This window comes from Ruditapes philippinarum, unplaced genomic scaffold, assembly GCF_026571515.1.
Source record: "Ruditapes philippinarum isolate M1 unplaced genomic scaffold, ASM2657151v2 ctg4045_1_1_1_1, whole genome shotgun sequence".
NCBI classification, from domain to species: domain Eukaryota; kingdom Metazoa; phylum Mollusca; class Bivalvia; order Venerida; family Veneridae; genus Ruditapes; species Ruditapes philippinarum.
The window spans coordinates 13,314-36,641 of record NW_026852895.1 but is presented as its reverse complement, the minus strand read 5'-3'; the positions used below and the strand labels follow the sequence as shown (position 1 = coordinate 36,641).

Sequence of the window (23,328 nt, the reverse complement as noted above, 5' to 3'; positions counted from 1 at the left end):
CCACTAATTTTGTGTTATTTTTCCTTTATTGAATTAGTCTGTAAGTGATTTTTGTCAGGAAAACTTGCGTTACAATCTTTTTCGGTATATTCAAAATTAGCGCTGAAACAAATAAAGTTGGGAATAATTTTTCACTTTCTAATAACGCTTAAAATATTAGTTAATATGTTTTGTTGTTTGTTGTTTTATCTTTTAGTTCTTTAAGAATAATATTAATTAATAAACTGTTATTAGTCAAAACCCCGTTTATAAAATAACGCTGGTCAGGGAAAGTAATTGTTTCGGTCTATGATATTGTTTGTTCTATAGTTATCGTTCGTGCAAACGGTGGCGCTGTTTGGAAAATTTGAAAACAACACGATTGGCAATTTATTTGGATTTCGGAGATTTTACCGTAATGTTTTACTTTAGTTTACTGATTATTTTCTAAAATATTATTATTCATTCTTAAAATTCTACTTTAATTTACTAGATGTGTGAAGTTGGCGGCCTAGCGGCCTGGCGGCGTGAAGTTGGCGGCCTGGCGGCCTAGCGGCTTGGCGGCGTGAAGTTGGCGGCCCAGCGGCCTGGCGGCCTAGCGGCGTGAAGTTGGCGGCCCAGCGGCCTGGCGGCCTAGCGGCCAAAAATTTTAATGTTGTAAAAATGTTTTTTTTAACAATAAAACGGCATTTAATGAAGTTTTAAAGATAATTATTGTTATTTAAACGATATATCTAAAGAAAAAATCACTTTCAGAGATTTTTTTAATTTTGTCATTTTTGTGAAGTTGGCGGCCCAGCGGCCTGGCGGCCTAGCGGCCAAAAATTTTAATGTTGTAAAAATGTTTTTTTAACAATAAAACGGCATTTAATGAAGTTTTAAAGATAATTATTGTTATTTAAACGATATATCTAAAGAAAAAATCACTTTCAGAGATTTTTTTAATTTTGTCATTTTTGTGAAGTTGGCGGCCCAGCGGCCTGGCGGCCTAGCGGCCAAAAATTTTAATGTTGTAAAAATGTTTTTTTTTAACAATAAAACGGCATTTAATGAAGTTTTAAAGATAATTATTGTTATTTAAACGATATATCTAAAGAAAAAATCACTTTCAGAGATTTTTTTAATTTTGTCATTTTTGTGAAGTTGGCGGCCCAGCGGCCAAAAATTTTAATGTTGTAAAAATGTTTTTTTAACAATAAAACGGCATTTAATGAAGTTTTAAAGATAATTATTGTTATTTAAACGATATATCTAAAGAAAAAATCACTTTCAGAGATTTTTTTAATTTTGTCATTTTTGTGAAGTTGGCGGCCCAGCGGCCTGGCGGCCTAGCGGCCAAAAATTTTAATGTTGTAAAAATGTTTTTTTAACAATAAAACGGTATTTAATGAATTTTTAAAGATAATTATTGTTATTTAAACGATATATCTAAAGAAAAAATCACTTTCAGAGATTATTTTAATTTTGTCATTTTTGTGAAGTTGGCGGCCCAGCGGCCTGGCGACCTAGCGGCCAAAAATTTTAATGTTGTAAAAATGTTTTTTTTTTACAATAAAACGGCATTTAATGAAGTTTTAAAGATAATTATTGTTATTTAAACGATATATAAAAAGAAAAAATCACTTTCAGAGAACTTTTTTATTTTCTCATTTTTGTGAAGTTGGCGGCCTGGCAGCCCAGCGGCCTGACGGCCAAAAATTTTAATGTTGTAGAAATGTTATTTTAACAATAAAACGGCATTTAATGAAGTTTTAAAGATAATTAGTGTCATTAAAGGATAATTCAAAAGAAAAAATCACTTTCAGAGAACTTTTTTATTTTCTCATTTTTGTGAAGTTGGCGGCCTGGCAGCCCAGCGGCCTGACGGCCAAAAGTTTTAATGTTGTAGAAATGTTATTTTAACAATAAAACGTCATTTAATGAAGTTTTAAAGATAATAAGTGTTATTTAAAGGATATATCAAAAGAAAAAATCACTTTCAGAGAACTTTTTTATTTTCTCATTTTTGTGAAGTTGGCGGCCTGGCAGCCCAGCGGCCTGACGGCCAAAAATTTTAATGTTATAGAAATGTTATTTTAACAATAAAACGGCATTTAATGAAGTTTTAAAGACAATTCTTGTTATTTAAAGGATAAATAAAAAGAAAAAATCACTTCGAGATCACTTTTTTTCTTTATTTTATAATTTTTCTGAAGTTTTTGTTATTTAAAAGATATATAAGCAAAGGATCACTTTGAGAGATCTTTTATCATTTTTGTGAACGTAGCGACGTAAACTTGTTTTATGTATGGTACGCCTGGGATTCAGGCGTTGATATTTTTTGCTTATTCATTACATACATACGCGTTATTTCATACTTGTTCGTGTTTTTGATAATATCGATCAGCCGAACAGAAGCACATAAGAATGCGGAGTGGAACGCAGACTAATATATGGTGTACAATTTCTGTAACAAATATGAATGGTCCTTTATGAAGTTTTAAAACTTTTTTTTCGGGTCCCATCCAATTTATTCTCCCCGTCCCAACCATGAGTATAAGTCAGATAATCATCCTTTACTGACTTTACAAAATAACTTTTGCTTACACATTGATTAACAATAACTCATGATTATAGCATGGGGTTATGGTCATACCCTAAATGATTTGGATGAAACTGAAAGGTTGAATGGTCCGGATTCCGATTGCTAGCACAAGTGTAAATTAGTCGTTATTCGGGTAAAAATGTATTAAATGTTTCCATGTTGTCATTTTAACGCTATTATTTGTTAAAGTTCAATATGTGAACTTGTAATTTTTAAACATTGATTTGTTTTAACATTTGTATATGTTGTATGTTGCTTGTATGTAATTGTTTAAATTATTATCATGCATCACATGTTTATCAATTTATCGTTCTTACTATTGCTGTACTTCAACACTTCATTCTTATGGTGTTGTATATACAGATATTCACAGAATAAATGTACAGTACCTTTGCTTTCTTATTAAAATTATTAAGGTTTTGCACCCATTTTCGATCTGTATCGCATAATAGTTATACCTCAACACCGCATGAATTATGGTAAAAATACATTTTGTTACAATGATGCCAATATTTAGAATAGAATCTTATTTTATAACGGTCATATTATTCTCTAACATATTTTGAAAATAAAAACTTGTACACGAAATAAATATCTTTATAACATTACTATATTATAGTACTTATTATGCATGTATATTTATAATAAATAAATTAAAGTATTATTATGGCGAGTGGTTAGCGCGTCGGACTAGTCATCTATGTATCGCTCGCCGTGTTGGCACAAAGCCAGTTAGGGGCAAGCCGTTATTTTCTTGAACAAGACACTTAACACTAAATGAATAATAGAATACATCATCCAACTTTCTCTTCATAATCAGAACTCTCTAACCACTACGCTGCTCGATCAGTTGTACGTATCCATCTTCTATATATCAATAAAAATGCAAAGTGAAATAACTGAATTACTTGCACAACCCATTATATCATAATGGTATGACCCGTTAATGTAAACGTTATCGAGTTCGATTTGAACCTTTGTTTACATAAGAGCGAAAAAAATATGGAAAGCCATGGCTGTCTTATATTGTTCTTTTCCAATTTATTTAACCATTTGGATAATATATAAGTTCACTTCGACTAAATATGAATTGAAAACACCTTATTTAACCGGAATACATCATGTTAATACACAGTTACAATATATGAAACCATACCGTCAGTGTATGAAACCGAGTTAGCAATATATAACAAGGGGGAGGATCACGCCGTTCGTAACCCAAACAAACAAGATGGCGGATGCAGCCAAAAAGTAGGTTTTTTCCCTTTTTTCTCTGAAATTCGTGATGTTCTAATGTAAAAGTACATATAACAACCTTATTTTTCCTGGCACACATTATTTCATTTCATGATGTTTCGTCCCGTGCTTCATCTGAAATGCGCGTCACCAGATTCGAAGCGAGAGAATTTTCCATCGGTTTGATCGTGGTCACGTACGGCTTTTTCTCTCAAATTCACTGTTTCGTTTACATATATGTATGTATATTAACTAAAACCACTGACTTTAAAAAGTTGTAATATGTCGTCATCTAAGCATTCATGCCCATTCTGACTAAAATAACTGCTGAAAATATTAATATCGGGGCATTTTCTGTACCATATATTGAAGAACTGGTATCATATAAAGTTATAATCAAGTCATATATTGCTACTTTAGTTCCGTACATTGATAAATTGGTTTCATAAATTGTAAAAATGAATTAATATATTGAAAATTCGGTTTCATATTAGGACATCTAGTTCCATATATGAGTAGTATAGGGGTCTCTTTAGGGCCAAGACTGCGCATGCGCGGCGCCATATTGGATTCTATTTTTAGAATGACATCATCGTTCTATTTTTAGAATGACATTATCGTTCTATTTTTAGAATGACATCATCGTTCTATTTTTAATCTCCCGGAAGTATACGGAGCTGACTTGTATACCCGATCTAGAGCGTGAATCGCGGACATTGAGGGTCAGGTCCTCGGCCCAAGACGGGGAGATAAAATTAGTATCCAAGCATTTTAAAATTGAATGGCAAAAATAATGATTCCCTTTGTTTTTATATTTCCCACACTGCGTACAGTGTACTTGACAACTGATTTAATTATTACTTTTAATCAATGTTCTCTATAATACACGTTTAATTTAACTCAAATAACTAACATTTTAAATGTATTTCTTTATATTTTAAATATCACCCTTAATACATAATTTATCTTATACATTTTCAAATAAGGTTATTAACATATTTATTTTAAGTATTTCTTTATAAACATTTAATAAAAATATTACCTCTTTACTCCTTAAGCTCCAGCAACGAAATGACTCCAATATTAAAAGTACTATCCCTTAATGCGCATGCTTGGATTTGATGACGTCACCAATGCAATAAAACAAGCTCCAACATGTTGCGCGTCTATTTATTTAAGGCCGACTGGGCGGACAATTCAAAGTAAACATGTCAAATTTGATCCTTTTAAAGTCGCCGCACTGTCTGGCGTGTGTTGATTTAAGAGCAGATGTGCGGACAAAAGGCTATTCAGGTGTCAAAATTAATCCATTCAGAATGTCAACAATGTTTGGCGTATGTTGATTTAAGAGCAGATGTGCGGACAAAGGCAAATTCAACTGTCAAAATTAATCCATTCAGAATGTCAACAATGTTTGGCGTCCTGTTTATTTTAGAGCAGATGTGCGGACAATGGTCCATTCAACTGTCAAAATTAATCCCTTTAAAGTCGCCGCGATGTTTGGCGTCTTGTTTATTTAGGGACGAATACTTTAACAATGGTCTATTCATATGTCAAAATTAATCCCTTTAAAGTCTCCGCGCTGTTTAGCGTTTGTTTATATAAACCCGAATGCGGTATAATGGACATTGATTTTATCAATAGTGTACCTTTTAAGGGTCCCGGTCAGCGAAATGTTTACTTAGTGCAAACAGACTGCTGAAATAAGGATTAAAATTTGTAGAAAATGTTGCAACTTATAAAATTATGACTTATACCTAATACTGTTTTGCTTTCTAGTCTACAAAATGCTGTAATCTACACTTTAAATGAAATTTCATTCCCTTGCGTGTATTTCTGAGCAATTCCATTCAAAGAAATTAAGCTACAGACCGGTTTTTCCTCTCTAGGGCAACCGTTTACGATATGATTTTTTCAATTTTTCACTACCAATTGAAAGAACATTTTAATACCTTTAATTTACACCCCCCATTGTCGATTCGATTTTCAACTGTTACAGAGTTATTACGTAACAGCGATTTTTAAACCCAAATTTTTAAAGTTTACAAAGCCCTTCAATTTATATACCGTTAAAAAGATCTCGACGAGTAGATTCAGAAAATGTATAGGTTTATGGGTCTATCATTATGAGTTACTGAGATATTACAGATATAGACTTAGTGTATTTTAACCACCAATGTAAGATAAAGCGTTATTGCACTAAATTGTTTGAAAATATTCAAATGAGTGTGGCGTCCTTATTTATGGGTCGATTTTATCCATTTTGGTATCAAATTAAAGGTATTCAAGAGTACTTTCAGACGCTGTTGATAGTAAAGTTCATACTGGAAGTCAAAATTACTCATGCGTTAAATGACAATTCTCCGCTTATTTCTGGACATAACATGGGTATGTTGCATATCAAACGAAAGGTCTTGACAAATGCGACAAGCTGAAACTAACAAACCGCAAGTGAAACCAATCATGCGTAAAAATCATTAAAATAACTAAAATAAGCTTACCCCCAACCTTTACTCCTCGCTATCTAAATCGGCAATGAATGAATCGCTACGGTTAATCGTAATAAATGGAGTAAAAGAAGCGTTCGGATTGGTCACTGATAAGACAGTATTCTGATTGACTCGAAAGCAGGTTGGACAACCGTTCCTTGCAATGTGTAAAAATACATAAAACAAGTGAGGAGGAGGAGGAGGAGGAGGAGGAGGTGGAGGAGGAGGAGGAGGAGGGGAGAAGGTGAAGAAGGTGGAGGAGGAAAAGAAGAAGCAGGAGGGGTAGGAGGTGTAGGAGTAGGAGGAAGAGGAAGAGGAGGAGGAGGAGAAGGAGGAGGAGAGAAGGAGGGGAGGAGGAGAGAAGGAGGGGAGGAGGAGGAGGTGGTGGCGGAGGAGAAGGAAAGGAAATTTTTTCCTGTATCTGTGACCTATGGGTATCAAGCAGTTCAACCGATCTAAATGGAGAACAATCCTCACTCAGGAGAATATATAAAATAAGACATCCAATGGAACAGAAACTGGACTTTTCTCAATGAACCAACACACTCTATAGATAAAGATTGGAAGTGCTTATCAGAACGGGATATGTACATGGACACCACAAAGATAGGCATTGAAGGTGGTCAATTACACTGACAATACATCATAAATAACAAGGCAATATATGTATTCATATCTTTTATTTGGATATACATGTATTTTCATGCGAAAAATAAAAAACAAAACATGTCAATTTTTATTTTATTAACATACAACATTCTGAAACAATAATTATGGTGTTAAGAGTAATGATGCATTTTGTCTAGAAGCTTTAGTTATTGGATTTCTTCCAGTTTCATCATTTTAGACACTATAAGGTCGTCATTGAGCTTTTTTCGTTGTGGATTAAATTCTTTGGCAATGTTTCTCATTGATTTTCCTTTATATCGTTTGATGACGTAGTACGCGCAATAAAGTCCACACACGTTAGACGAAGACTGTTGTAGCTGCCCATTATACATAAGGTATTTCTTGTTTAGTATCTTCTCAAATCCAACCTGATAGCTTTGCGGGCAATTTCCCATCGAGTCGAAAAATTCGTAAGGGCCTTTCGTGGGAAAATAAAAAGCCACCCAATGTTTTCCCGGGCCATTGCTTGTATCCGTATTGGAAATTACGAATCTTCCTTTTTGTTTGCGAATTTTATCAGCCGCACACACTGTCACTGGATATCCTCGCAATATATTTTCTAACTGATAATTGTTCATTTTAGTAAGTTAAGTGACTCCAGTCATTGTCCGTTCGGCGCTTCTTACGCTCCGGTATACTAGAATTTCTGTTCCATTTAACTTCCGATTTTGCAATTTCAATCGCTTGGGCCACTGGGCTAACCAAATTAACTGAGGGACGCTGTGTATTTTTTAGCTCCTCTTCCGCTAATTTTAGCTTTTCCTCGGTGGCTTTGAGTTTCGCTTCTAGTGTTTCGACTCTTTTACGCAAATGGCCGCTACCTACAATGTAACGGCCTTTATGATCGGCTTTAACGTACCCGTCCCCCAAGTCTTTGAAATGTTGATACCATTTATCTGGATCATCTATATAAGGGACCCATTTCATTTGTTTATAATCGTATACTTCTATGGAACCCATTGTAACGTTGTAAACTTAAGACTGGCGATCCTTCTTACGCATTTTCATCCTCATCGTTTTTATCGTTCTCATGATTAGAAATGTTAATGTCGTGACTGGGCCATAGAACCTCAAACAGATCTTTTCTTAGTTTAATGGCTTGTCGAATAGATTCCTTAAAATTCATACCGTGTTGATGTCTAAGTTTCCTCGCGGACTGGAAAATTTGCTGTTGAGTAGGGTCCTTTTGCAATACATAAAAGTCAATAAGAAATTGTGCATAATTTTGTCTCAACATTTTCCTCAAATGCGGCAACACATCATTTGCAGCTCGAGAAAGAGCATCATCGAAAGAGTACTCTTGATCTATGTAACTGTTTAGTCGTTCCTTAAATTGTTCCGAATGAGCCTGTCTGAGGGGCTTTTGAAATCTTCGATCCCATATGTCATGACGTGCACGTTCTTCTTCTATTTCCTCTTTTATGCGCTTACCAGGAGGTCCCGTAATGAAAGACTTTCTTTTCATTCCAATATTTTCGTCTTCTGACTCATTTTCCTTCTCCTTCTCATAATCATCATCAACATCATCATTTAAAGTATTGTCAGACAAGGTTTCTTCTCCACTAATCTCATTTTCGGAATCATACGCATGCTGTCTTTTCCTAGCTTGACTTTCAAAAATGTTTTCGCGTAAACGGTCATGTTCTTGAGTAGAGGATTTCAAGTCTACCACTAGATAACCGTGAGGTCTTGATGTTGCTTGTTCGAAGCGTTTCATAAAGATGTTAAAGGAGGAAGGATATATTCTTCTCGCTAACGTAGCCACCTGCTGTCTGTCAATGGGGTTATTAAATAATACTAGGTACTGCGTATTCAACGCGATATCTCTGCAGGCTTTTCCTTGAGGAAATAAATTTTGAGTCAGATACACGATAGATATGTTCCTGTGGTGACTGCCTTTGGTAAAAAGATCGGCGATTCTCTGGTCACATTTGGCCTCTGTCATCAAATCGTCAAAAACGATCAAGTTCCTTTTGCTGGCGTTGATGTACTCGGGATTATTCAAGTAGTCGGGGATACCTCGTACAAATTCTATCCAAGGTATTCTACGTTGAAGTTCATCGTACAGAGGTTGCCATTGTCCGAAACACCATATGATGCGTTCAGGCGGCTGACGTACTAGGTTAGATAACAGCAGTGTTCTGGTCCATTCTGTTTTTCCACTACCACTGGGTCCGGAAACAACCATGGAAAAAGGGTGGTGAAATGTCATCTTTTCTGAAGTTTTCCCTTGAGTTACTTCTTGTAATAGAGAATTACTTTTAACTGTGTCGTTACTGCTATGCATATAACGTTCATGTCTTCGCATGTTGTCAAGCCTAGAGAACACCTGATTACATACAGAACACTTATTCATTTTAGTAGCAAGATTTATAAAAGCTGAAGAAATCTGCCTTCTTACAAGTTTATTTAACGATTCTTACGTTTGCAGATACAGGAAAAAAATTCCTTTCCTTCTCCTCCGCCACCACCTCCTCCTCCTCCTCCCCTCCTTCTCTCCTCCTCCCCTCCTTCTCTCCTCCTCCTCTTCCTCCTACTCCTACACCTCCTACCCCTCCTGCTTCTTCTTTTCCTCCTCCACCTTCTTCACCTTCTCCCCTCCTCCTCCTCCTCCTCCTCCTCCTCCTCCTCCTCCTCCTCCTCCTCCTCCACCTCCTCCTCCTCCTCACTTGTTTTATGTATTTTTACACATTGCAAGGAACGGTTGTCCAACCTGCTTTCGAGTCAATCAGAATACTGTCTTATCAGTGACCAATCCGAACGCTTCTTTTACTCCATTTATTACGATTAACCGTAGCGATTCATTCATTGCCGATTTAGATAGCGAGGAGTAAAGGTTGGGGGTAAGCTTATTTTAGTTATTTTAATGATTTTTACGCATGTTTGGTTTCACTTGCGGTTTGTTAGTTTCAGCTTGTCGCATTTGTCAAGACCTTTCGTTTGATATGCAACATACCCATGTTATGTCCAGAAATAAGCGGAGAATTGTCATTTAACGCATAAGTAATTTTGACTTCCAGTATGAACTTTACTATCAACAGCGTCTGAAAGTACTCTTGAATACCTTTAATTTGATACCAAAATGGATAAAATCGACCCATAAATAAGGACGCCACACTCATTTGAATATTTTCAAACAATTTAGTGCAATAACGCTTTATCTTACATTGGTGGTTAAAATACACTAAGTCTATATCTGTAATATCTCAGTAACTCATAATGATAGACCCATAAACCTATACATTTTCTGAATCTACTCGTCGAGATCTTTTTAACGGTATATAAATTGAAGGGCTTTGTAAACTTTAAAAATTTGGGTTTAAAAATCGCTGTTACGTAATAACTCTGTAACAGTTGAAAATCGAATCGACAATGGGGGTGTAAATTAAAGGTATTAAAATGTTCTTTCAATTGGTAGTGAAAAATTGAAAAATCATATCGTAAACGGTTGCCCTAGAGAGGAAAACCGGTCTGTAGCTTAATTTCTTTGAATGGAATTGCTCAGAAATACACGCAAGGGAATGAAATTTCATTTAAAGTGTAGATTACAGCATTTTGTAGACTAGAAAGCAAAACAGTATTAGGTATAAGTCATAATTTTATAAGTTGCAACATTTTCTACAAATTTTAATCCTTATTTCAGCAGTCTGTTTGCACTAAGTAAACATTTCGCTGACCGGGACCCTTAAAAGGTACACTATTGATAAAATCAATGTCCATTATACCGCATTCGGGTTTATATAAACAAACGCTAAACAGCGCGGAGACTTTAAAGGGATTAATTTTGACATATGAATAGACCATTGTTAAAGTATTCGTCCCTAAATAAACAAGACGCCAAACATCGCGGCGACTTTAAAGGGATTCATTTTGACAGTTGAATGGACCATTGTCCGCACATCTGCTCTAAAATAAACAGGACGCCAAACATTGTTGACATTCTGAATGGATTAATTTTGACAGTTGAATTTGCCTTTGTCCGCACATCTGCTCTTAAATCAACATACGCCAAACATTGTTGACATTCTGAATGGATTAATTTTGACACCTGAATAGACCATTGTTAATGTATCCGTCCTTAAATCAACACACGCCAGGCAGTGCGGCAACTTTAAAAGGATCAAATTTGACATGTTTACTTTAAATTGTCCGCCCAGTCGGCCTTAAATAAATAGACGCGCAACATGTTGGAGCTTGTTTTATTGCATTGGTGACGTCATCAAATCCGAGCATGCGCATTAAGGGATAGTACTTTTAATATTGGAGTCATTTCGTTGCTGGAGCTTAAGGAGTAAAGAGGTAATATTTTTATTAAATGTTTATAAAGAAATACTTAAAATAAATATGTTAATAACCTTATTTGAAAATGTATAAGATAAATTAGGTATTAAGGGTGATATTTAAAATATAAAGAAATACATTTAAAATGTTAGTTATTTGAGTTAAATTAAACGTGTATTATAGAGAACATTGATTAAAAGTAATAATTAAATCAGTTGTCAAGTACACTGTACGCAGTGTGGGAAATATAAAAACAAAGGGAATCATTATTTTTGCCATTCAATTTTAAAATGCTTGGATACTAATTTTATCTCCCCGTCTTGGGCCGAGGACCTGACCCTCAATGTCCGCGATTCACGCTCTAGATCGGGTATACAAGTCAGCTCCGTATACTTCCGGGAGATTAAAAATGGAACGATGATGTCATTCTAAAAATAAACAGATGAGGTCATTCTAAAAATAGAACGATGATGTCATTCTAAAAATAGAATCCAATATGGCGCCGCGCATGCGCAATCTTGGCCCTAAAGAGACCCCTATACTACTTATATGGCTACTTTGGTACAATATATTGAGGAATTGGTATCATATAATGTGATAACCAACTTATATATTTCTACTTTGGTTTCATAAATTGATACATTGGTTTTATATGTTGAAAAATGAATTAATATTTGTGATAACTCGGTTTAATAGGATATCTGGTTCCATACATGGCTACTTTGGTACCATATATTGAAGAACTGGAATCATATATCGAACAAATCAACTTATATATTGCTAAATCGTTTCATACACTGACGGTATGGTTTCATATATTGTAGCTGTGGATTAACATAATGGATTCCGGTTAAATTAGAAGGTGTTTTCAATTCATATATAGTCGAAGCGAACTTATAAATTATCCAAATGGTTAAATAAAGTAAAAAAGAACAATATAAGACAGCCATGGCTTTCCATAAAAAGGGTAAGGCAAGCTGATGCCTTATAAATAAAACCCAAAGTAAAACGTCAGATTTTTATGTGCCTTGATAGCGCAGTAGGCAGAGCGAACGTTTCAGTGTTATATTCATGGTCGAATCATGGTTATATATATAAGTACTATTACATTTGGCTGTCTTATGTATCTTTTTCTTATTTGCCGGTTTTGTTTCAAATAGTTACAAATGCATCAGATATTTTTTGGACACGGGTTGATATGCACTTGCGTACAGTTAGAGAAAACGCCACACATCAGGAGAAAGCATTATCAGAAAAGTAAAAATATAATGTTATATATTGATCCATATATTCAAATTATAAATATTATGTAATCTTAGTGCGTTTAAATAATCTTCATACAGAAATAATTTTTGCGAATCGAACCTGCATTGCATTGATATTCAACTAGAAATTTAACTGACAGTCTTACCTACTGCGTTAAGTGGACGGTTGGCAAATTGGTAGTTTTTGTTTATTTATATCGTTAAAAGATGATAAATACAATATGATAACTGTTTTACACCCTTATAGTGGACTTGACCACTGCGTCACTAAATAATTATCTTACACGTACTCAACACATTTACCTATGTATCTGATATAAATAATAAACACAAAAAAATATTGTTTGAAAATTTTCGTAATATTTGTGGGAAATCACTGACCCGCGAATTGCGTAGCTCATCAACACAAACGCTATCACTTTAATCTTTAAGGTACAAACCGGTTTCAAACAACATTAGAACAGAAAAGGTCCTCTATCGGAAATGATGAAGGGGTTTATAATTTATTATCTCTCAATAATAGATGCTTCTTAATGACGAATCTCATTTTGATATAATTTAATTGAATATTCGGCCAAAATAACCAAAAAAGTAGAAACAGCTTTGTAAACGGTAAACGCTTTTTGTCAACCGACTGAATTCCTTATAAACACTTATATTATGCCACTTTCCGACTTTAATATTGATGTGTTTTATCATGATAACCTTGCATCACACATAAAATTGGTCAGTAGAATTTCTGCGGACGTACATAATGCTTTTTAATCATAGAAAGTCAGGCGCCTAAGCCCTCGCTTTTCAAAACTAGGTACGTTGTAATGCGCGTAGCAAGTAGATTCACTGATATTTGTGTGTCCAGGTGAGTGAGAAAAATAATCAACCATTTGGTTAGATAGAGGAACGCCAATACGCCAAGGCTCGTTCCCTATGGAAAATGAGAAAATAAAAAAGTTCTCTGAAAATGATTTTTTTCTTTTGATATATCCTTTAAATAACACTAGTTATCTTTAAAACTTCATTAAATGACGTTTTATTGTTAAAATAACATTTCTACAACATTAAAATTTTTGGCCGTCAGGCCGATGGGCTGCCAGGCCGCCAACTTCACAAAAATGAGAAAATAAAAAAGTTATCTGAAAGTGATTTTTTTCTTTTGATATATCCTTTAAATAACAATAATTATCTTTAAAACTTCATTAAATGCCGTTTTATTGTTAAAAAACATTTTTACAACATTAATTTTTTTGGCCGCTAGGCCGCCAGGCCGCTGGGCCGCCAACTTCACAAAAATGACAAAATTAAAAAAATCTCTGAAAGTGATTTTTACTTTAGATATATCGTTTAAATAACAATAATTATCTTAAAAACTTCATTAAATGCCGTTTTATTGTTAAAAAAAAACATTTTTACAACATTAAAATTTTTGGCCGCTAGGCCGCCAGGCCGCTGGGCCGCCAACTTCACAAAAATGACAAAATTAAAAAAATCTCTGAAAGTGATTTTTTCTTTAGATATATCGTTTAAATAACAATAATTATCTTTAAAACTTCATTAAATGCCGTTTTATTGTTAAAAAAACATTTTTACAACATTAAAATTTTTGGCCGCTAGGCCGCCAGGCCGCTGGGCCGCCAACTTCACAAAAATGACAAAATTAAAAAAATCTCTGAAAGTGATTTTTTTCTTTAGATATATCGTTTAAATAACAATAATTATCTTTAAAACTTCATTAAATGCCGTCTTATTGTCAAAAAAACATTTTTACAATATTAAAATTTTTGGCCGCCAGGCCGCTGAGCCGCCAACTTCACGCCGCTAGGCCGCCAGGCCGCCAACTTCACACCGCTAGGCCGCCAGGCCGCTGGGCCGCCAACTTCACGCCGCTAGGCCGCAGGCCGCTGGGCCGCCAACTTCACGCCGCCAGACCGCTAGGCCGCCAGGCCGCCAACTTTACGCCGCCAGGCCGCTAGGCCGCCAACTTCACACATCTTAATTTACTTTATAAATTTAATGAGAGATGAAAACACATGATTGAGTTGATTTGACACGTTTTCGCGACCTAATTGAAAGATTTGGGATCGGTAGGCCTTGTAAGCATGAAGTTATTGATGTCCTTGGCAATTTTTGATTTTACAAATCTTGTCTTTCTTTAATTTATTTATCATATTATTAAACAATTGTCTGTACTATATCCTAATTAGAATTTAATCAATTATAAAATTGAAACCTATAAAGTAGTTCGGCCCACATAATTTACGTACCAAGACGATTCGTCAATATATATAACTATGTTTATATTTTAGTGATAGTATAATACAGTGTTAATAAGTTTAAAAAAATACATTATTTTTAAGTTAAATAACAAATTTGAGTGTTAAACTTTAAAGTTTAATAGTCGTAAATTTATGGGGAATAGTAAATCTATTTCTATTTTATTATGTATTATTTTATATAATACATGTAGATCCTGGTCCTGGTTGAAATTTAGAGTATTGCAGCTGTAGCCTGAATACCATACATTCAGCATGAAAAGGACTGTCAGGTTTGTTAAATTGAAATGTATTCTTATTAATTTATATATTTGAATTTTTTTACAATACAAAGTATAAATTTTTCAACTACTGGATATTTATCTTGTCTTAAAATATATTATTTTTGGAATATTCGTGTAACATTATTTATATACAATTTACATGTTTGTTGATTTCAGGATGCTGCATAAAATGGTCTTAGCTAGAGCCTAGAATGTTAATTTCTTGGGAATATGCTGCAAGGAACTGACGGGGAGCAGTTTTTCTTACCAATCATAGGTGAGACTTTTAAATAGCTTCTTTTTAAAAAGATTTTGTTGTCTTATATACAGTATTTGCTGTCAATATGAAACTTAGCTATGTTTCAATTTCTATGCTGTTTTATGATGTAAATCTTAGAGAAAAGCATTTTAAGATAAAAACAAATCACTAAGTTGAGTAATTATATGTATAATTTGAGATTGACCAAGTCACTTTTAACTACAAACTTCTTATTTTTATTTGCAGAAGCAGTAAGAGACAGCCAAAGAAGTACTCAAACACTTGACATACCCTGAAAGATCTAGAAGAAAAGATTGGAACAGATTGTAGTTTAATTGTTTAAACTATTAAAGTGAATTTAAGCTGCACTTGAACTGTTTTTTTGAAATAAAATATTTGAAGTATTTAATTTTGTCTTGATATTTAGTTAAACTTGGTTACTTTGTTTTATATCCAAAAAAAAAAAGTATGGTGGGTTTTCAACGTTGAAATGACATTGAAACTTCAACGTTGTGCCAACGTTGAAGCTGCAACGTTGTATCAACGTTGAAATTTCAACGTTGTTTCAACTTTCAAATCCGAATATAAATCCAACCTTATTTCAACGTTGAAATCTGACCATAATTCAACGTTGATGTTGCGTTTGTTGTATATGTATTGTGAAAAGGCTTTAACTGCAGATTTATACAATAAAAAAACGTCAAGTTTCAAAATTTATTCTGGACATATAATTACCGAATTCGTTGTGATCTGCCGAAGTCACGTGTAGTGTGAGACAAGTTTGGGCAGAATTTCATAACGTCTTAAAAGTATGATATTTTATGGAGTTTATTTAAAATTGGCCAAAATAGCGGAAAACAACTTTCATCTTCAAGACACGTGACCATGCAGCTCGCAATAATATGCAAAGGTATTTTGACGTACAGTTTGCAAAATAGATTTAGCCATGTGATGTATACAAGCTTGGCTCAAGAAGGGGAGCCACTCACAATACCACACGTGTCTGTGTTATCTACTTAATTTTTTATGTAACTCAAGACGGCATAATGTGGATGTTCATCAAATAAAACAAACAAACAGTGCGATGGGAAGGTGTTTATATTAGGAGATATACGGTTCTTGTTTGAGATAGTTAACATGCACGTAGAAATTCCCCGCCGTATCTCAATATCTTACGGAATCCGGTTTAAAGCCACACTGTAGACTTTCGACATGATGCAAATTGTAAGCTGATATCTATATATCGCGTATAACTGCAAAACAACATTCAAATATTGTATGGCAAATTGTTCGTTGGCATGTATTACAATGCATTCTTACGCGACCCGCATTTTCCCTGTTTAACATAGAAGAACCGAAAGTGCATGCTATTATGCATTAATGTCCAGTTTTATTTGTCATCCGGTGCAAACGCTGTATTTCTTCAAAATTCTGCGTGTTAATTTTTATAAAACAAAAGTTGATAGTATATCGAATACCGTTTATAGTCGCCTTGTATTTTTCATAGTGCTTTATAGAACAGCGGTTGTAAAAAAATAGTCATTTGCATAAATTTGCACATGCGCTGTGGGCCGTTTTTGACCAATAATTAAGTAAAAATGGCGTTGAAGGGTCAACATACGTGAATTTTGTATTGATGGAAAAATGATATACGTGCAGTTCAGATTAAAATCCACATCTTGGCTAAAAAAATAGATCTACTGCACGTGTAACAGTAAAAACCAATACAGAATGTCAATTAATATTTTCTATTACGAATGTAGGAAATTGTAACTAAGAGGAAAGTCTATTCTGGTTTCCGGCATCTAACAAGTATGTAGCGAAAGGGGAAGGAACTCCAGACTAAGGAAAGTCTTGCTTAATTTTTTCGGCAGACAGAAAGTGAAAGTATACAGTATGTTTTTTTGAAGATACATTACGTGAACTTTTGTTAACACATGTCATTTAGTGTATACATGTATACATCATATCAGATATTAGCTACTGAGTATCAATTGTCCATCTCATCAAAAATGTTTTCCGAAAATAAATGTTTCAATATACTCGCATTAGCCATATGCCGTACTGAAATACAAGGGTTCAACCGGTACATGCGGTTTCGCGCCAAAAGTTGTGTAAATTATGCATATTTATAAGGACCCACCATTGATTCAGGAATGAAAAACATGAAATAAAAAGAAAATTTATTTGTTTTACATAAACATATTAGATTGAAATATATTTCATTCGTAAACACCAGCTATTCTACTATCTTCACTCGTCATGCATGTGGCAACGCCACTCGTGAAAATATTGCAATTGGTGTTCACTCCAATATATTTTAATCTTACATGCAAAACAATCAAATATCCTCTGTACATTTCTTAAATACATTACGTCGTGTCGTGCGTTGATTGTCGAAGAGGGAACGTGTTTTTATGTTTGACTATGATACAAATGAGCATCAAAACACTCGGCAATCTGATTAATATTCGGGGGCTACGCCCCCTCGTACAAATCAGATAGCCTCGTGTTTCGATGCTCTTTCTATTACTTAAATACATTATGTCGTGTAGTGCGTTGATTGTCGAATGAATATCTACATTAAATGTGGCACAAACTGGATATCGTAGCTTGATGTTCTTAATTGTTTGCGAAAAGCCTCCAAACAGAAACGACAGCCAATAAATAAACACATGTTTTGTAAAAATAGATATAAGACAGATGTAACCTTGGATTTTATCCAGTTATCCTAGTTTTCGAAAGATATAAAATGCAGATAAAGGTTTAGCTTGTTATTTCTTCTACCACTTTGTTGCAAGTATGCAAGTTATAGAAACTATATTCTGGTTCCCGACATCTTGTAACAGGTAGATTTAAAAGCAAGCTTAGTGTCCTACAACATTCACTTTTAAATTAAATAACGGATGTTCTTACGACAGTTATTCAAGTACACAATGATATACCTGTATAATAAATGCCCTCCTATTAACTTTTGAACTTAAAGAATAGTCAGAATAGCAGTCTTTTCAGACCGAGTTCAACGTTGTTTAAAGAAGAGTAAAGAAAATATGTTCTCAGTTTATTAAAATGTTCACAGTTTATTGCATGATAGATCGCTGTATGTATAATATAAGAACAATGTGTTTTGTCTGTGCTTATAATTATAAAAGGAGTCGAATATTACTCAATTGTGTATTCGGTGACAGTTCTGAAATGAATTGTTTGTGTTATTTTATTTTACTATGATATTAAAATTATTGGTTATGTTTCAGACAACGTTTTGCACAGTAAAACGAACAGGATCAATAAGAAAATTTTATTATCTAGACGACTTGGTATTATTGATGAAATAAACTATTAGTAGTTTACTATCATTCTAATAACACTTTCATCGTAAATAGATTTTTTTTATATAGTACTTATATATACATTTATCACAGATTTATCGCATGGCTGTGAGCTTTGCCTTTGTTCTTTCTAACCCATTATACTCAGTACACTTCAATGAGCATTTCAAAACTGTATTGATATATAACAGTACAGTTTTTTCATTGATTCATATAGGAAAAAAACTCGACTGTTATATATCGGTCGAGTTTTTTTCGCACCTTGTATATATCAATACATTTTTTTCATAGAGGCTCCAATGGGGCAGTGGTAACGACCATTCCCAGTAGCAAAAAAAAAAAACAAAAAAAACAAACAAAAAAACAACAGTTTATAATGAAATCAATAAAATAAAATAAATATATAAATACGATGAAAACTATAAACAAAGATAATTAATGAAATGAAAAAGCCCTTAAATCTTAAATCAATCTTGGTAACAGTATACAATCCGCCTCTTATATTGGATGTCTTTTGTATATTTTTTTTTGCGACAGCGATAACTTGAAAAACTGCCTTATGATAAATAACTGTAATGTGGCTAACGATTAATTTATTTATTTGTTTCTATACAAAAAAGAAAACATCATGCCATTGCGATAAAACAGTTATAGTATATGAAACTCATTAGTTACGGGGGTATAACACTGGCTGGGGCGACATCTCGGGATGTTTCTGCAAAAAAATTGTCTCGGCCTAACGTCCTCGCCATTTTTTAGCAGAAACACCCCTTGATGTCGCCCCAGCCAGTGTTATACTCTCGTAACTAACTAGTTTCATATACTATAACTATTACATATTAAACAACTAATCAGAGAAACCTATATTTAAACTAAAAGTTTTGCATGTATCAACATAGAAATACAGCTAATTGCAGGAAAAAAAAGAAAAAAAAATACAGAAAAAAATATGATCATATGTCGTATTTAACGACAATTATTTTAATTATTTGTATCTCTAGGGAAATTTATATACTTACTTTCATGTACATGTTTCTCGTAAAAAGATCTTTGGAATTCATAATTATGTAATGACAGAATCGTAGTATGTTTGTGTTTTTGTTTGTAGTCAAAGAAGCAAACTGTATTTTTGTAACGCGACATAAAAATCATACCTAATACTACGAGCTTTAAAATCGTGTAACACAAGAAGACATAAAATTTGCATGTTCTTGACTTTTTCATATAGTAGTTAAATATCATACAACACTTTAAAGCCACTGATCTCCAGATGGTAAAATGAAAAAAATGAAATAAAATTTCAAGTACACAGTAAATACTGATCTGGTTAGGTTTATTGTATAAATCCATCATCACTGACACCTTAATTCAAGAAAGAATATTGACAAAAGCGTTAATATATCGGGTTTTTCTTTTCCATAATCTACTAACGTTACGTTACTGGAATCAGTCCACAGTTATTTGCCTTTCGTTGACCCGTTGACCACAATAAGGAAGTAAATCCGCATAAAAGAGTGCCTGTGTTTAATGCCAGATATAAATGAATAATTGAATGAAAGAGATAGAAAAAAGGCCATTTCCTGACAGAATTCATTTCAAATAGTTGGTAAATGCCAATTTTGATCCAGATTTTATGCGAGTAAGTATTTTTTAGTGTTTTTCTACATGACAGAATTCACATGGTTCCAGCTAATTACTGAAAACTGTCAGACTGATGTATTTTGAACTGAAATGCTGTGGAAAAATGATGCATGACCCCTAGTTTGCTATAGCTGGAATTATTTATCTTGGATGGTACTGTAAGCACAAGTGACTTTGATTTGATTGGAGAGTTAGTAAAATTGCCACAAGGTTTAATGTTTATATAGAACATATAGTGAAATTAATTGTGGTCTGAGGCCTACTAACGCAGTAGCCATTATGAATAGGAAAAGATTCATTTAACGCGGTCACGTGTCACAACAGTGGTCCGGAAAAATCCCGGTCTCCGGTATGCCCAGGATCGTTTATCAATTTTCGTCATTGAGTAGGCCCCTATCACATTTCAAGCTAAAGGTAACATCGATAAATTGGTCATCATATATGGAATAACTAATCAATTATCATTTTCAGGGCCATGAATTACAACAAATATAAAAACAAAGGCAATAATTATTATTGGTATCCCTATATGTTTGATAAAATCCCGGATTCCGTGCGTTCCGGAGCACAGGTCGCGATATTGTCCTGTACGATCACGTGATACTAGAAAAAAACCCGGGTGGTATAGTAAAAGAAGGTATTTCCCGTTGGGTTTGTTTGCACAGCAATAATGTTAAAATATGAACATTTTTAAGTGTCATTTCGTTTTCTCTCAACTATATAATGTTTTTGAGAGGGGATTTTGAAATATTAGCAAGACGGCAGTTTTTCTGCTATCTTCGGGAGGTCAGCTGCATATTCAAGAAACAAAGTATTATGTCACGTGAATCTCACATATTGTCATGTTTTACGTAGCATTATGTCACATTGACGTAGCATTATGCAACATAAATGTAGTTAATGTCACGTGGACTTAGCACCATGTCACGCTAACATGCCAGTAGTGCAATGCCACATGAACCCACTTTGAAGGTCAGGTTCACGTGGCACAAGGACATGTGGACGCAGCACAATGTCACCCGAACATTGTATTATTTTCGGTCAAATCAGCGCACGTGACTGAAGAGAAAGTAAGGGGTCAGACACCTTCTATATTTTGATAGTTTTTTATCTAAACTATTGAACATCTGCACTGTCTTAATTAATCAATTTTAAGAAACCATGAACAATAGTGATATAGTAATTGCTTACAGGTTAAACAAAAGGCTATAAATGCTTGAATGTAAATATAGATATAGTGTCACTACATTTTACGTAGAACCCTTTATATATATAACTCATTACTAATGATAAAATTCCATAAAATACAGGTAAACGATTTTTTCAATAGAAATTGAATGTGGTTGATCATAAATATCTGGATAAGGGTAGATCTTGAAAGAAATGAGAACCATGCAAATGGTTGACAGTTGCAGACTCAGTTTGAACTTCGGTATTCAATCCTCAATTCTAAAAGAATTTTAAAAAATCCCGAAGGACCAGAAAAAATATTTTTCGGCCTCCACATTTGACACATATTGTTACGGGTATAAAATCTTTAAAAAAAGAGGGGGTCTCGAATGAGCAATGAAAACAAAACACATAGTTGACAATTTGCAGAGTCTGTTTTATTTTGTCTATTATTTGAGATAATGTGCATAATCTCTCACGTCCCCCGCCCAAGGGCCAGATTAAGCGGTATGTAACAATAAAACTATGACCCAGAAAAATAACTTTATTCTGACACGCTAAAACCATATGATTTCCATTTATAAAAAAAATACGGCCTCCGTGGTCGAGGGGTTAGAGTCGATGACTTACCTCTCTAGCGTGGGTTCGATCCCCGGGATATGCTTTGGTAGTTTAGCGCGGAGGTTGTCTAGTACTTGTGTAACTCTCCAGGAAAGATGGTTAGGAAACTACCCGCCTATATGACTGAAATACTGTTGGGAAAAGGCGTAAAATAAAAAACAAACAAAACAAACGAAATTTATAAAAAAAAACACAGCGCATCTCAGGCACATAATTAGATATCTTTTGAATACCGTTCAAAGGCGTTTTTAAAAGCAAGGGAGTAAATCCATTTCGTCAAATATTATAGTTTCAACATGAGTTATCTTTCTTTGATAACTAGACATTATTTATTTCAACTGGTGCAAGCCGAATTTTATTTTACACATTATTAGTTCACGAATGCGATAAACGTTATGTACCTGTGCTACTATTAAATACATTTTATTATTTTTTTTTTTATAACATTATGTTACGCTTAGTGACGAAAGAAAGACGAAAAATTGTAACTTGTCTGAAATTTGAACAACAACAAGATTGAGAAATACAAAATAAAATGACTATTCTTTTTGTCATTCAATTTAACTGGGAAAGTAAGCCAACATAATTGAATAACCATTGTCACTCATTAAAGGGATCATTTCGAAAAGAGTACAAAAGTGGAGCTGTATTCGGTGCATTGTACACCATAAATGGGGAGTGCTTTTTTAATTGCAAAAAGCTTAGAGCTCTCGTGTTTTCCCCCATGGTCAGATGTTTCCCTATGCAATCTCTGGCATTGCAATAACGAGGTTTTCTTCAGATACTGATAAAAAAAACCCTGAATATTATCAAATTGACTCATTCTTTCCATAATCCTTTATCGTCTCGTTTAAGCACATTATTTATTTAATATGTTATAATGAATGCATAATTGTTTCACATTATTATATCAAGACTGACAACAGGCAAACAGACATAAAATATAGCTAAAAAATAAATAAAACATAAAACGCCACTTTCACAGAATGTTCTCACAAATATCTCAAAATTATAATGTGAACATGGCAAATACAGTATGTCGTGAACGCAGCACAACGTTACGTAATTATCAATTTACAATGTCACATTAATAATACAGTCAATGTCACATTAATAACGCAGCACAATTTTATATGTGAACGCAGCCAAATGCACGAACACTTTTGAACATAACACAATGTCACGTGAACAGTGAACATTGTCAAAAATGTAGGTTCTATTTTTCTATAATTTACTCAAAAAAATGAAAATAAAATAAAATAAAATAAATAA

The 23,328-nt window shown here is 33.9% G+C and overlaps 1 long non-coding RNA gene across 1 annotated transcript; it reads left to right on the top strand.

Moving 5' to 3' along the window:
* The first annotated feature begins 54 nt into the window (after window positions 1–54).
* Window positions 55–15,716, top strand: LOC132727547 (uncharacterized). The gene is made up of 4 exons (XR_009625366.1): window positions 55–394; window positions 14,968–15,045; window positions 15,214–15,313; window positions 15,542–15,716. It is a non-coding gene; the product is annotated as an uncharacterized LOC132727547 (long non-coding RNA).
* The last annotated feature ends 7,612 nt before the right edge of the window (window positions 15,717–23,328 follow it).